Source organism: Larus michahellis, assembly GCF_964199755.1.
Source record: "Larus michahellis chromosome W unlocalized genomic scaffold, bLarMic1.1 SUPER_W_unloc_1, whole genome shotgun sequence".
Classification (NCBI taxonomy): domain Eukaryota; kingdom Metazoa; phylum Chordata; class Aves; order Charadriiformes; family Laridae; genus Larus; species Larus michahellis.
Window position 1 is genome coordinate 2505735 of NW_027435888.1, and position 16889 is coordinate 2522623.

Here is a 16889-nt window from a genome sequence, read left to right on the forward strand (position 1 = left end):
TAACAAAAGAAGAAGGGGCTGTATTAAGACTTCTCCTGCATATCCTCTCTAAGAGAGGGGTGAAATACGATGAGCGTATGCTCCGAAGGTTGTTAATATGGTGCAGAGAGAACGGATTCACACCAGAGCCCCAGACAGCTTTTAAAGCAGAAATATGGGAGGCTGTTGGGAAAAAACTGTGGGAACTGATAAGTAAAGGAGACAAAGAGGCATCACCATTGGCGACGACATAGCAGTTGGTGTTATTGACCTTACAAGATATGAAGGCGGAGTGAGCCACAGCGGCCGGGGCTTTTGCAGCATTACAACCCACGGGAGGAGGATCGAACAGGCCAGGTCCAAAGGTTTGGGACGATCCCCTGCTGATCCCCTCTGCTCCACCTGAGGAAGTTCCAGAGAAAGAAGAACCGGTGGAGGAGGACGTTCCCTGGCCAGCACCGCCACCCTCGGAAGCAAGACCAACGGCACCTCCACCAGAGTGGTACAACCCCAGAACTGGGTTTTATGAAGGTCCACCTAAGCCTCCACGGCAACATGTTGATGTGCACCCCAGACCACCTTTTGATCCATCACTGTACCCACCGCTTCCACCGTCGCCTCCCTCTCCCGCTGAACAAGAATTGCCTCAAGGTGCATGCGCGGTGGCAAAAACACTGCAACAGAATTTGGAACAGTTAGAGAGAGAACAAAAGAGACAATGGAAACAAGAGGAGGAGCAAGCGATATGAAATATGGAGAGGCGACAGAGGGGTGAAAGCAGGGGGGGGTATGGGGCGGCGGTAACGGGAACGCGGGAGGAGAGTTTGATAACGGGAACGTGGGAGGTATGACTCCTTTTGATAGCCGGACACTGATGTCCATTATCCTCACACCCACCAATGCAAGAATTAACGTGGAGATCAAGGTGGGAGGATGGTGTACAACGTGCAGTGATAGCGAATTTGAATAGAGTGGAGGGGGATCCATTGCGGCTGGCAACCATGGAGATGTTATCAGGAACAGGTCCTTTCGCTGATGCTCAGCGACAAGCGCGGCTAGATGTCGCTATCTTACAACAGTCCGCAGAGTTGGCTCGCGAAGCACTGAGGACGTTGCCGGAGGATGGCAAGGTCACTCCCCCATATACGACGATAAAACAGGGCCCCAGCGAGGGATTCATGCAGTTTCTTGGTAGACTAAGGAATGCGTTAGACCGGGGAGAACTGCCAGCGGCAGCCAAAGAGGCGGTATTTCAATCATTGGCTGTAGAGAACGCAAATCCAGCCTGTAAGCGTATCTTGCAAACTTTGCCTCGACACGCCACCATTACCGACGTGATAGAGGCATGCTGTAGGGTAGGGACACCTGAAGAACAGGCAGGATTTTTGGCCTCCGCTTTTGCTGCGGCTGTCAAGCCCTTGGTCAGTAATCGTAATTCAGGACCAAAATGCTTTAAGTGTGGGAAGGTCAGTCATTTGAAGATACAGTGTAGAGTAGGAAAGCAGAGGGGAGAGACAGATATGACGCCTGCTAGGAGCGGAGGAACGGGAGGATTTACGGGCACATGAAATCCGTGTTAGAAATTTGGACATAGAGCATCTGAATGCCGCTCAAAATTCCATAAGGATGGCACGCCATAGGGAAACGGGCTGATGAGCGCGGGGGGCCCGAGCGCGATGACACAAACCAGGCCTCAGGGTCAGGGTGCGTGGGTAGCGCAGCCTCTGCCCCACAGGGAGTGCCGGAGTGGACGTGGCAACAATAAAGGAGGTTACCCTTACAGACTCCCAAGTGCAGTGCATTCCTACTGATATGGAAGGGCCACTGGGGTATGGACTGAGTGCACTATTATTGGGACGATCTTCCATTACCAGACGGGGTTTGTTTGTGTTACCTGGGGTAATAGACGCTGATTATACAGGTCCAATTAAAGTAATGGTATGGACACCCACTCCACCTGTGCATATCCCAGCGGGTACTCGCATTGGACAAGTCATGCCATTTAAGGCCGCTGTTCCAACGGCCAGAAATCAGGTAAGGGGGGATAAAGGTTTTGGCTCAACAGGTAATGCAGATATATATTTAGCCCTTGAAATCAGTAAAACAAAGCCCTTGCAGCGAGTTGCCCTAAGAGCACCAGGGGGTCAAAAGTGCGTACTTGATATGCTTGTAGACACCGGCGCTGATGTGACTATTATCAGTCAAGGTCGTTGGCCACCCTCTTGGCCCCTAGAAGACCCAGCTATACCCATAATGGGGGTCGGAGGAACTCAGACAACAAGAATAAGCAAAGAGGTGATCCAATGCCAAATGCCTGATGGTGGAGCTTGTTCAATACGACCGTATGTGCCAGTAGCGCCGGTGTGCCTGCTCGGCCGGGATGCTTTAAGTCAACTGGGTGCTTGCTTAACGACTGGGGGGACGGGTTTTCTGGGGCGGCCATTGGGGAAGGGCGACCTCTTTTGAAATTGAAGTGGAAAACGAACGACCCGGTATGGGTGGACCAATGGCCGCTCAATTCAGAAAAAATCAAGCAATTGAGCAATTAGTACAGGAACAGTTGGAGAAGGGACATATAGAACCAACAACCAGCCCCTGGAATACACCCATTTTTACCATCCCAAAAAAGAGTGGCAAATGGCGGTTACTGCACGATTTACGAAAAATTAATGAGGCTATGGAGGACATGGGTGCTTTACAGCCAGGTTTGCCATCCCCTACCATGATCCCTAGAGGGTGGGAGATTCTGATAATAGATCTGAAGGATTGCTTTTTCACAATATCCTTGCACCCCGATGACTATCCGAAATTTGCTTTTTCCGTGCCAACAACACATAAGAACGGGCCTATGTGCAGGTATCATTGGGTAGTGTTGCCACAAGGAATGAAAAATTCACCCGCCTTGTGCCAGATGTACGTAGCATGGGGCTTTGGCACCAGTGCGGAAAAAACACCCTGAGTGGATAATTTATCATTATATGGATGACATCTTGACAGCTGGACAACAATTAGAGTGTGACAAGGCTATTGAGGAGCTGCAGCAGGTACTAGGGAAAGCAGGGTTACAAATTGCACCAGAAAAAGTTCAAAAAGAACCACCCTGGAAATATTTAGGATGGGAAATATCTAAAACTACAGTTAGGCCACAGAAGTTGGAGATTAGAACACACATTTCGACGCTGAATGATGTTCAAAAACTCTTAGGAGATCTAAACTGGGTCCGTACATTGTGTGGTCTTATGAACGAAGACTTAGCACCTCTCATGCGCCTCTTGCGAGGAGGCGGTGGCGTTGATGCCCCTAGACAGTTATCTTTGGACGCGCAGAAGGCGATGCAGATGGTCAGTGATAAGGTCATCAACGCCTACGTGCATCGATGGGACCCTGATCATTCGATAGGTTTACTAATTATAAATCATGACGAACATCCTTTCACTTTAGTAATGCAATGGGTACAGGAAAGGGACCTGCTACGAATTCTGGAGTGGATTTTCTTATCTGGCCAACCAAAGCGTACGGTTATCCCGAGGATAGAGGCGATGGCGCAACTTGTGATTAAGGGGCGTCAGAGGATCGTTGAGATATCCGGACAGGAACCTGAATATGTGGTAATTTCTTTAGTAGCTGAATACTTGCAGTGGGCCTTACGACACTCTATGGCGTTGCAGATTGCGCTTTTGAACTATGCTGGGACAGTTCAGGTACATTCGCCTCCGCACAAGTTTTTTAGTGTGCTACAAGTAGGACAGATTGAGGAAATTCCCGCGTTGTCTCAACGACCTGTCTAAGGGCTGACAATCTTTACAGATGCCGGGGGGAAGACACAGAAAGCAGCAATAACATGGTACACGGACAATAAATGGCATGATATTGTGATCACGGACTGTAAAGGGTCCACACAAAAGCAAGAATTACGTGCTGTACTAGAAGGGTTTGCAGGTGGACAAAAGGAGGTATTAATATCGTATGTGACTCCTTATATGTGGTTGGAATCGTTCAACGAATGGAGCGTGCTTTGCTGAAGGAGGTCAGAGATGAGCAGCTGTTCACCCTGCTCCATGAACTGTTGCTCCTACTCGGTGAACGGCACGATCCTTATTTCATCACCCATATTCGCAGCCATTCGGGGCTCCCAGAAGGTTTAGCTGAGGGCAATAGACGAGCTGATAAACTTGTGGCTCCTGCATGGGCCGCACCACCTCCAGATAAGTTTGTGCAAGCACGTGCCTCCCATACATTCTTCCATCAATCTGCACGAATGCTGCGCAGACAATTTGGGATCTCGGAGTCTGACGCCCGAGGTATAGTGCAAACTTGTGCTGATTGTCAACCATTTATACCTAACTTCAACCCAGGCGTCAGTCCCCGAGGGCATGGACCTTTGGAGTTCTGGCAGACTGATGTAACCCATGTGTCAGAATTTGGAAAACTGAAATTTATACACCTGAGTGTAGACTGTTATTCAACTGCAATTTGGGCAACTGTGCAGACTGGTGAATCCAGTAAACATGTACAAAGACATTTGCGATGCGCGTTTGTGGCCTTAGGCGTACCGCGTGTGATAAAGACTGATAATGGCCCAGGGTACGTAGCCCGTTCAACACAGGTATTTCTACAGCTGTGGGGCATTACACGTGTGACTGGCACACCACATTCTCCGACGGGTCAAGCCATAGTGGAACGCATGAACCAGTCTTTAAAAAATTTGCTTCAAAAACAGAAAGGGGGAGAGCAAGGGCTGAGCCCTTTATATCGACTGAACAAAGCCATTTACATCCTGAACTTCCTACGCCTCCCTCAACGCTGCCTTGTACCTCCAATCGTGTGTCACGGCGCAGGCCTGCAGAGAGACCTGGGGGATTTTAGGCAGGAAAATGGCATGGTAGCAGTTAAAAACGGTGTGACGGGGAAGTGGGAAGGACCGTGTAGATTATTAACCTGGGTTCGAGGATATGCCTGTGTCGTTACAGATGCCGGAACCAGATGGGTACCAGCTAAGTGGATAAAGCCCTGGTTTGAGCAGACGGATTCGAATGAGTTACCCCACAACACCAACAACGATGGTGAGGGCTGAAGAAGTGCAGTGCCCTAGGTGTGGAACTGTGACCCATGGATCCTTGTGCCTTGTGAGGATTGTCAAGGCCGGTGATGGTTTGAAAGACCACGTGCTGCGGCCCGGTGTGCTGTGTGTTTTAAATACGGTGTGCTGTGTGTTTTTATAAGGAATTAGGTAAAGTGATAGGGTATGCTGTCTGTTTTTAATCCGGTGTGCTGTGTATTTTAATTCCAGTGTGCTGTGTGTTTTAATAAGGAGTTAAGTAAGGTGACAGGGTGTGCTATGTGTTTTAAATCCGGTGTGCTGTGTGTTTTAATAAAGAACTAAGTAAGGTGACGGGTTTAATTCGTTTAGCTATTGCAACAGGGCATATGGAGTCAGGTTCACCTCAACACGAGCTGGCTGAACGACAGGAGATTAGGGAAGCCTACCATTCACAAGGACTGGCCAGGGTGTGTGACATACAGTGCCGTTACACGGTGCTGCTGCCAGAGGTTTGGTTGGTTCCAGAGGACCAGTGGGAACAGGTAGTACGTCACTGTAGCAACAGGTTCGGTCATCTACAGCGCAGAAAGAAGGGCAAGGGTACTGATATTTGAAGATGCCACTGAGAATTAGTGTCGGGCTTATCCTCGTGATTGGAAGTTGCAGCTGAGCACAAAATTGAGAACCCTTGGTATTTCGGCTTCTTTTAATACAGCAGGATTCAATTCAGTTTACCCAACATTTAACGCGTCCCTAGTGAACTTTTGTGGAGACACCACAGGGGTGATGATTGATTTCTGCTGTTGGCTCAGGGTCATGGATGTGAAGATTTTGAAGGTATGTGTTGTATGAACCTTTCTGAACACTTATCATCCATTCATAAGCAGTTACGGGAGCTGAAGGATAACATGTCCAAATTAAAAGTGGTTAAAAATGGTTTTGATGATTGGTTAAGCTCATGGGGTATAACGGGATGGTTATCAGACTTACTAAAGCAAGGGCTCATGCTATTGTTGGTTATATTATTATTGATTATGGTAGCCTCGTGTGTTCTCCGCAAAGTGACTGACATGATAGAAAATGCCATGCATAAGGTCTGTCTGGCTCAAGAAGAAAAAGGGGGTATTGTAGGAGTGTATCTGAGAGAAAATGGCCATGTGAGCCAGCCTCCCTACTGTGAGAGATTAGATTAAGGGCAAAACAGGTGGTAGAAGATGGAATTAGTACATGGGAAAAATGAGAACTGAGAAAGTAGAAAACATGTTGTGCTAGTGACTAAGCAATTTACTATGTGAATTCTTGTAACCAATCTGATGTGTGAATGAACTGCATGCACAGCGCGTGGACAGTGTAACTCGCTAATCAGAAATAAGCGAGTGGCGTGTACGGCTACAACACAGGGTATAAAAGATGATGATCTGTGCTTAATAAATGGCTTCTGTTGATTCACATTGGATCGTCTGGAGTCCAGTTATTTCTCCTCAGCAACCTCTGCCATGTATCTGAGCTAGTAAGCTACATATGAAACTCCTGTCACTGCTAACGCCTCGAACCATCCAGTCCATCGAATGACCGAGGGGTGGAGCGGAACTCCTCCTGATTCTTCTAGACAATCTGCTTCTCCATTATGGACATGTCGAGCACTTACCTGGAAAATGAACGCCTGCGCTCCTTTTGCACCTTTTGTATTCCATCAACTCCTTAGCAAAAGCATTTGTTTGACCTTTATTGCAATTAGAGTTTGACCTTTAGGACAAAACGACACCAAGAAACAAACCGTGCCCAACGTGAGAAAACGTATACTGCATGCAAGCGCAAAAGGTGCATGTCCTATTTAAGCAAAACCAGTTTAGAATTCCTGTAAGTTGAAGGGACAGTTTTAGAATTACGTTTGTCTTCTTTTAGTTTTGCACGTTTGCCATCTGCAAGAAAAAAGCCTGTTGAAAAAAATACTATGTCATTTTTGCTTATGCCAGATGCACTTCAGTGTAACTGCAGTCCAGTACGCTCTCAAAATACAAAAATGAAAAAGAACAAACACAACTTCCTTGAGCCAAGTACTTACTCCTCTTCCAGTCGCTGGTGTTCTCTGTAAAACTCCTCCCTAGATAAAGGAGGAGCTTGTGTCACTGGGATGGGATCGGAATGCGCCGTTGGTACTGCTGTTGGTACCCAGGCTGATGACGTGTTTGCAGGAGCTGGGGGATATCCTGGAGGGGAGTCAGTGTAGCTGGCAGATGGCGGCTGACCAGGTGGAAACTGGGGAGGAAACTGTGGTCGTAGTGCCCCCGGTAGAAGAGGAAGTGCTTGGGGTGGTGGAGGGTACAAGGAAGGCGGAGGCGCTGGCACGAAGACTGCTGTTGATGCTGGTAGTGTTGGGGCTTGGGTCCTCTGGGTACGTTCACCACGCAGGCGTCCTCGACTGGAACTTCTAAAGAAACCCCAATACACATGTCACGGTTTGTTACACTCTGCTCTGATTTCAGAGAGGAAAGCGAACGAAGCCGGAGCGTGGTGGCGAGCACTGCGTGTTCTCAGCCTAAGCATTTTTCTCCCTGCTTCCATTTGAGACTACGCGCATTTCTTGATCCTCACACTTGCCTCCCACATCCTCACCCCCAGCAGTTCCCTCAGTCTTCTCTCCCTATACGCAGCTTTGCGACTGTGGATGGAGGCTGCCCGTGCTTAGGAGAGACTCCCACGTGCCAAGTGCCCACCGCTCCTCTACCAATCCTTCATACACTTCATACTTCACACATCTGACCTTCAAAGTACTGCACAAATAATAACTAATCTTCTCTCAAATGTCTTTGGACTTCTTCCACGTACGCTTCCTATGTTGCGGACTCATGATGATGTATTTGGCCTGTTCTCACCCCCGAATTGTTATTTTCTTGCTTACTGAATTTGAGATTTTTAGATAATCTGTGGCATGGACCCTGGCTTTTGTTTTCATTTTTCTTCAAGATTTTATAAACACAATGCACCCTTACAATCTGTCTAGAACAAATATATACCAAAAGGGAGGACTCACTTGACGCAGCAGTAATAGATCAAACAGACTCTTCTCTCTCCCTCTAACTGAGAGAAAGCAGCTTGGCTATTTGAGATGACTAAATGGAAGGAATTCAAAATTGTCATCATATAAGAACGTTGACTTTTCCAATAATTTGCTCAATCAGTATCAACTAGGTTGTTAAAAAAAGAATGCTGGAGGCCGAATTCTATGGGGAAATCAATTTCTTCAGCCCGATTCAGCCAGTAATCAAGAGGGCATCTTTCCGCCTGGTTCTTTAATTGTATTTCATTTTCAGATGTACTTACGGTTTCCTCAAAAAGTGTTAATTTTTCAGAGTCCTCTTTTCAATCGTGTACTGGAGTTTTACTTTAAATCATCTTAGTGCCATCACATATGCCCTTTGTCAAAGACAATTAAAATCAAGCCATTTCAAAACTAATTGGAATCACAGAATCATAGAATGTGTTGGGTCGGAAGGGACCTCTAAAGGCCATCTAGTGCAACCCCCCTGCAGTCAGCAGGGACATCTTCAACTGGATCACGTTGCTCAGAGCCTCATCCAGCCTGGCCTTGAATGTCTACAGGCATGGGGCCTCCACCACCTCTCTGGGCAACCTGGGCCAGTGTCTCACCACCCTCACTGTAAAGAACTTCTTCCTCATGTCTAATCTAAACCCCCTCTGCTCTCGTTTAAACCATTGCCCCTCATCACTACATGCCCTTGCAAACAGCCCCTCCCCAGCTTCCCTGTAGGCCCCCTGCAGGTACTGGAAGGCCACAATAAGGTCTCCCGGTTACCACTTGTATTCTCCACAGCTATCTGGGCACACTTACCTCATTATAAATCAGCTGTTATCTAAGTTACGTGCTACGGCCTCATTTAACAGGTTACGAGCAGTAATACACTGAATTTCTGCAGAACACTTACAGGTCCCAGCCTGGTCTGCCACCCGCCGAGCGAGGTGTACTGGCTCTCGTTGGATGACCTTTCAGAGTGGGGAGAGGAAACAGAAAAAAATCCCGTTCACTTTATCTGATGATAATTTCTGAAAAGAAATTCTAAAGTTTTAGTTACTTACCTGTCGTGGGCATTGATTGCCCTTGGGGGCCCAGAAGACTTGGTAATGCTGGTTGTCTTAGTACAGGAATCTGACAGCCCTTGTGAATAAACGCAAACAGTTGGAAAATGTTTGGAGCTCTACTAAAATACAGGACTCACTGCATATGTTGAAATAAAATTTACCTTCTCTTCCAACAAACTGCTGACTGACAGAGAGGAAGATCTAGAAAGCTCAGCAGCAGCCACCAGAGCACCAGGAGTTGTAACGGTATCAGCACCGCTACAAAAAACATGAATTTTTGTTATTCAAACAGTGTTTTGATGTGCTACTGGAAATATAAAGTCCAAGGTGAGAAAAGGCTGACTACTGTAAATGGAAACAAATAAAGAAAAAGTAATCTTCACCAGATCTACCAATCGGAAGTTGGGTGATTCCACATGAAGCCCTGAAGAGAAGTCTACGTGGAATACCAGCATTCAAAGAGACAGCTCACTGGAAACAGAATTTGGTAAGCTGGCTGCGCATGGGAGGATTAGAGTACGTATAACCCACATGCTGAACCTCAGTTTTGGATGATGCAAGAACGGAAATTCTATTAGGAATCGGCTGTGTTCTAGTTCGGAGGCTGCCTGAGAGGTTCTTTTGAATTGTGAGCCCCTGTATTCAACGGTACGGCGGAGCCTGACAGCCTTCTGGACAGAGTGGCTGTTTGCATTCAAGGCATCGAGCTGAAAGAAGATAAACCCTAAACTAGAGTTAAGATTGTTCATGTGTTTTCATATTAATTCACTGGGTTGCAAAGTTAGACTGTCATGTTTGTAAATACTTCAAATGTAGTGTTTCAATGTTTGTTATCCAATCTGCATGCATCGCTGACTACCCTGTGACTACTGAGGATGGCTCTGACTTATCGTACCATTGATGGCAGAAATACTGTAGGAAAAAGTAACATGAAAACACCTGATCAATGTTACCTCCAGCTGGTTTTACACTTTTCATGAGAACATGAGATCCTCAGTACTACACAGAAATTAATGCACTCAAGAAGGTCTGGCATAACCGAATGGTTACTTTAGGAATTCCTAGCCACTTCAAATCAGAGGGCTCCTGGGGAAGAAAGGTTCCTCTCTCGGGGTAAACCTGGACTGAACGACTGATAGGGGAACCAAACAACAAATACTTCTGAGAAGCTTCTTGCATGAGGTGTACTTCCAACTTATCAAAGTGTCCTCACTCAAAGTAAAAAAAAATAGCTGGAACTGTCACTGATGTCACTAATGAATGTCACTAAACGTCACTCGCTAGCAGAGGAGCGCAAGAAGAAGAATCTAACTTCAGCGTTTCATATTCATGTTGCTCTATAGCTTTACTTACCGAGAAGGTCTATCTGGCTTTTCAGCATGGAGAGGTAGGGGCACTGCTGGAGGGAGATCAGGGACAATGACAGAAGAGGGACTTACTGGCAGCCAGGCTGCCACAGGTGACGGACCAGGGGCCAACGATGCCAAAGCAGAAGGAGAAGCCAGAGAAGCTAACGAAATCATTAGTGGCGCCTGCTGTCTGGACATTTTTGGCCGGAGCAGAGGCTGCAGGTTGCGGGTTATTGCTTGTCTCACGAGTGGTGGTGAAGGTGGTGGCGGTGGCGGCTGCCGCTGCTGTTGCTGCTGAATCCGCTTTCTGTAGCCAGTTCCACTTTTGAAGTTGTTCACAGCCTAGAGGCAGAAAAACATTTACAAAAACATACTATGAAACGTCAGTAGATAGGCGAACAAAAACCTCCACAGAGTAAATTTACTGGTGTATTCCTGGAAATGCCACCAACCCTGAAATAAATCAACGTGCAGATACACAAACACGGGATGTTAAACAGTGTCAGTAACGATTGGCACCTCAGAGTATCTGCACTTAAAGTAATTCTGTGTTAACATCGAATTGGAAAGGGAGGCAATCACGTTAAACAAAAGTGTGACCCGAATTTGCCAGACTGTCTCTAAAGGTGTAAGCTTCTGTAATAACAGATGAAGCATTTGAAAAGTAAATTTAGCCTTATTCAATTTAGCCTTTCTTAAGGAGATGTAAAGTACTATTTTCTTCCCTTTCAGCTTTTTACAAATAGACTTTTCATGCAAACAGTTTACATCACAGTCATCACGTTACCTGGCGTAGGCACTTGTTGGCAACTAAAGCATCAGGAGAACCATCTGCCTGATGACATGCTGGGCACGTATGTTCCTCCGATTCCAGTAATGCTGTTCTAATACCTGCGAATCATTAGAATCATCAAAATAGTTTTTAGCCAAATGAAGGAACTGTTGAGGGTTCTAATCATTTATAAAAAGACGTATATGCTTAATGGGTGAATCTGCTCTTGCCCTGAGAGCATCAAGCTATAAACGTTCAAGAGTGTAAAAAATTCCTAGTATGCAGTAAATAGCTACGCAGTTTTGGTACTTCACTATTGAACATTTGAAGATGTAGGGCAGGCTGCGTCTTGATGGTTCAACTCCTCTTTTTTTCCAGGCTCTACGGTGACAAGTCACCAACCTCAAGGTTCTTGAAAAAAACTCATCTCAAAAAAACGATAGTAGGGTTGAGTTCTGCCGGCTTTAACCAACTCTCCTGTGGAGAAGAATGTGGATTAAATGCCTGACTATCCGCTTGTTGCAGACCACAGCAAGTCACCAGAGTTGGCCACATAATTTTGTGTGAGAGAAAGACACTAAATGCATTCACTATCTAATCCTGTAATCACCTGCACAATTACGCACTCTTCTCATAATCATCCCTCCGCGGGTAAAGAGGATTTAACTACATGCATAAAAAGCAAAAAAAGCTTTCTGCCTTATTTTTCTTTCCTTTATGTGAGAAAATTCTTTTCCGACTCAGGGGATACTTAAGTAGTAAATAGAAGTGGTAACACAATCATTTAGTTCTCTCCTATTTCTGCTTTCAGAAGATCAGGTTTTGAATTAACAATCAGGGGAGTAACACTTACATTCGCCACAAAAACTGTTTCCGCAGCAGGCAATAACAACTGCATCGGTTATCGTATCTCTACAAATGGGACACAGCAACTCATCTGGAATCGGATCATCCGAGGATGAGGGTAAAAAGGGCAGCTTTTCCTTCTTTCCTCTAGCAGAAGCTTCCCTGGAGGGTGGGGTGGGGAAGGAAAAAGAAAAAAGTTAAAGATGTGGATAGGAAAACTGTTCCAAGCTTTTAATTTTATCAAAGGAAGATAACGGATGGAATTATTCTCACTCCGCATTAGCCTTCTAAAACACAGGCATTTAGTTTCAACTGCCAGAGAAGGGAGGGGGGAACAATTTTCCTTCTGCAGAACTCTACCATTCATTGGATCAACTAAGAAATTAGCTCAGACTTAGAAAAATCATTTTTTGACGGCTAGAAATCAGGGGAAATGAATCCCAGCCCTCCTTTGCCAGAGGGTAAATATAAATTGCAGGCTCAGGATAGAGTTGGCCTTCGAGTAATTGCATTTTATAAGTGAACGAAGTCGATGTTACAGCTCCTACCAAAGGAGATCCGTGACAGAAAAACAGAAGTGCTACCGATTCCTTTTTAAGAGAACCACTCTTGTCAGCACACAGTAGCATTTTTAGTTTGGAGCAACAGGAAAACTTCAGTCTGTTTCACACGTGAGATTTGATAAAAGGCAGAGGGGAAGGAAATCTCAGCCCAATAGTCCAATTTGATAAATTTTGCAAGAAGCCTTTGAAACATAAACCAGATGCAAAACGAGCTTTCTGAGAGAACGACTCCAAGTGTAAACACTACGGAAATGTTTTGCAGAAATAGATTCTCAGCCTACCACACGTTTAACCAACTTCCAGGGGCACGAACAGTAGGACCACCCTGTTTTCATATTAGAAAGTATGGCAGATTTTAAGGTTAAGATACAGTGACAATGCTTCCTCCCCTGCAATTACAGATGCCGGCCAACTCGGCTGCATTGCCACTCAGACATTCACTCGTGGTTTCTCTCCTTCAGTTTTTGGTCAGTCCAATTAATTCCATACTTACGCATTAATAGTTGGTATGGCGTATTTTCCAGTGTTTGTCAGCATAGCACCCTTTGTTTTGGGATCTTTCACCTCCATCGTGAAACTCCTTGGAATTCCTGTGCTCTTTTTAATTCTGGGAACAGACTCCAAACTTTTGTCCTGCTAAGAAAAGAAATGCAGACACGTCTCATCTCAAGACCCACACTTAAAGTGATCTGTCAGTGATTCTGTTAAGCGGCAAAAGCCTTTCATCCTCTCCTTTTACCCAGCAGAAGGGTTGCTTGACTCAAATACTTATGTTCCTAAATGAAGATAGCCAGGATGTTCCAAAGGCTTGAGCAGTGGTTTGAACTCATCTGACATCCTTTGCCTTAACTTCAGGTTCCTTAAGGGTGAAATATCCCTTAGCTCACCATCCACTCCGAGAAGAGACACAAATCCACTCCTCCTCCAAAGCACAGTTCAGAGGGAGATCTCAATTCAGGGCTCTGAGCCAGTCACTGGGGAAACTTAGATTCACCATCTCTGTAGGAAGGCTGAGTTCATGCCTCACGCACATACGTTCAGTGACTAACGTTAAATGGCATGAATACGCAACCAGAGGCTTGTGTAATTAAAACATGCAAATATTCAACACATGGCGTCAGGGAATTATTTGACAGGCACATTAGAAACACAGTTAAGCTCACACAGATTGTCATATCGACCTTATGCAGAATCAGATTTTCAAATTATTGAAGCCATCTGATTAGTAGAGACGTATTAGTTCAAATGTTCAAATTACACACTAGTCCAGATACGAGCAGGGTCTAAGGGAGTGACTCTCAGTGATCTGGACCTTCAAGCACCTATCGTTCAGATCAGCCACTCATGGTTTTGGTTTTAATGGCAGTCATGCACAAAAGCAGACAACTAGTTTCAACATTTTCTTAAATGCCTGTTTCACATACACAGCTTTTGCTCAACGGTAACATAATCCAGATCGACATCTATGAAATCACTGCCATTTACATTTCCAGAAAACTTTAGAGATCATTGACTAATTTGTTTGAACCCAAACGGTTTACAAAACACGTCCAAAACCCACAAAACATTACTGGCAATACACCAACACTCAATTATGGCGTTTAATGCACAGTAATAAAAAACCAGAGAACTCTGAACACCTTGCCTCCATGCTAAGCCAGCCTGCACCGAAGAGGTTAGAGTAAGTAACGGCTTTGACCTGCTTTATGGTATGTTCCTGCATTTTTCTGAAATAGTTAAATTCTCTCAAAAGCTTAAATGTGTACACCGCTTGGATGGTTTTTCACTTTTTCGAGCAAAACTTCACAGGAGTTTACAGAACCAAGGACACGTTTAAGGACAGCACTAACAGAGACCAATTTCTTTTGTTGGCTGCTTTCCAAACTATTTTTTTTTCTCAATTGTACACAATTGAATTTCTGCAGTGAGAGAGGGAAGACGTTACCAGCAGGAAGAGATCTCTCCTTCTTGGAAATGAATTCCGGCCTTTATTTTCAGAAGAAAGAACCGTCTCCTCTGCATTAGGCCCTACCTCCTCTAATCTTTGTGCTCTTTCAAGACGAGTAATTTCATTGCACAGCACTACGTCTGTGCACCAAGGGCCATCACTAGTGCTCTCCCGGCCAAAGTCACACGTTATTGAGCCAAAAATGCAAGCGATTCCATAGCCAAACATGGCATTACAACAGTTTCAGAGGGACACATCTGCTATTATGCCACACAGACACATTGGTATAATCTTAGAAACAACTGGGCACATTTTCACAATTCACAGTTTGCGTTCAAACAAATTAGGTTGCGTTCTCCACTGCACATACACTACAATTTATGAAATTGTGCAGCATTCAAAGAATGGTTCCGTGACTACCATCACTAGAAATTCAAAAATAGGGATGCAATTGTCCACGTTACAGAAACACTTCTATTTTGACTGTTCAAAACCCCCCTTAAATGTCCACAGCTTACAGACAAATCAAGTCTTCCATAAAAATTGTGTTTGTTTCCAACGCAAAATTAACAAAACTTATCAAAAATGGTAGACAGCTAAAGTGCTGCTCCTCTGGGTCCTGAAGAAGACCAATACTACAACATCACGTTGAGGCTGATAAGGTACTCTGCTTTTATCTTCCAAAATGGGAACTACTCTTTACAGGATAGTATCAAAATATACACACATTTTAAAGTTAAAGTAAATACTTTAAATTAGTAGAAATTTTATTAAAGTCTTGTTCAAATTACAAGTGCTAGCCAGATACAGATGACAGTATAAGATTTAAAAGTACAAAGAAAATGCTTTTTTATTTTTTAAGTATTTGACGAGAATATTCATATACCTTAGTAAGCTGGGCCACAGAAATAGATGCAGGAGAGTCACCAATCTGTTCACAAGAAAAGAAACACACAGTCGAGTTCTACAATCGAAACACGGCAATAGCTAACCTCTACTGTAGTCCCAAAGCCTGCACTATCGCCTCTGACTGTCACTGAAAGCGGCATTTCCAACCCACTGGAACTTGTATTTGTTCAAAGCAAAGCCCAGACCTACGACAGCTTAAGAGTGTGGTTAATGAGGTTAATGAGAAGAAACTACAATTACCAAACCCGTTTGAGATCAGCTTACTGCTCCAGAATATCTCAGAGAGGGACCCTTCTCAAATGCTCACGACTGCTTAAAAGTCAAAGGGGTAAGGAAGCTGTCAATTTCCAGCTAAAAGCATTCGGAAAATAAATTCAAGTTTACTCAAGAAGGAAGCAGCACTACAGGAAACTTATCTTCGGTGTAGTTTGAAAATTAATCAGTTCATGTCTCATCATTTATAAATGCACACGGTTACACTTGGATGAAGACAGCAGGTGCCTGTCAAAATAAAGCACCGGCATATCAGCCCCGAAACGTGAACTCTGCCTCTCCTGTCACTACGTTTAAAAATGCCAAACTCACCATACCCCACGAAACCCAAATAAAAACACCAGTCCAAAACATCAGCCATAAAAGTAACGCACCACCTAGTCTAGAAAAAAATTTACTGCTCCACTTATTGAAATAAAGGTGTTTACCAGGACAGAGCAGACACTGAGAAAACTGATTTCTTGTATTTTATTAGACCACAAGCCATACTACCCAAATCAGTTTGGGAAGTGTGAGAAATTAGTCTAGTCTGCCAATGAGTCGCTTTTTGTAAATATGAAAGCTTACAACGTGTAAGCCAAGGTGTGCTGGCTTTGTGGAGCTCCCCCCAGCCCCCACCTCTGCGCAGACACGAAATAAACACCCGTCTCCACTCCGTGTGTGGCTCAGCTCTTCGCACACCCAGATTTGGGCCAACAGCTTCATGCTCCGTCTGCCACTCTCTTTCCCATGCGCAAAACAGGCCCGTGCTCTCTCACAGCAGGAACAATCACCACCGTTTTGCAGTTTTTCAGAGAGTGGGAAGGTGCTCTGTTGGAGTCTAGCATTAAACAGTCCTGTACTGACCAGGAACTGAAACATAACGCTTCATAAACTATTAAGTAGTTCCGGTATTTTTTTAGGGAGCAGTTATTATATGGCCTGCAGGCAACAGTCTGATTTCTTAAAGGTGGCGATAGCACTCCTTTCTACTAAACAGTTATCAAACGCAGGCGATAGATAATTCATGTACTAGTTAGTACATCTGCCCAACAGCCATCTTCCTCTTCCAATGATCCTACATTCTCGTGACTTTTTTTTCCCTCTAAATTTCTACTGAAGTATTTCC

General features: G+C 44.9%; 1 protein-coding gene across 1 annotated transcript in view; it reads left to right on the plus strand.

The window, feature by feature from the left end:
- Positions 1 to 16889, plus strand: part of LOC141736682 (microtubule-actin cross-linking factor 1, isoforms 6/7-like) — a 39506-nt gene that overhangs the window by 3688 nt on the left and 18929 nt on the right. The gene's annotated exons all lie outside the window — the stretch shown is intronic.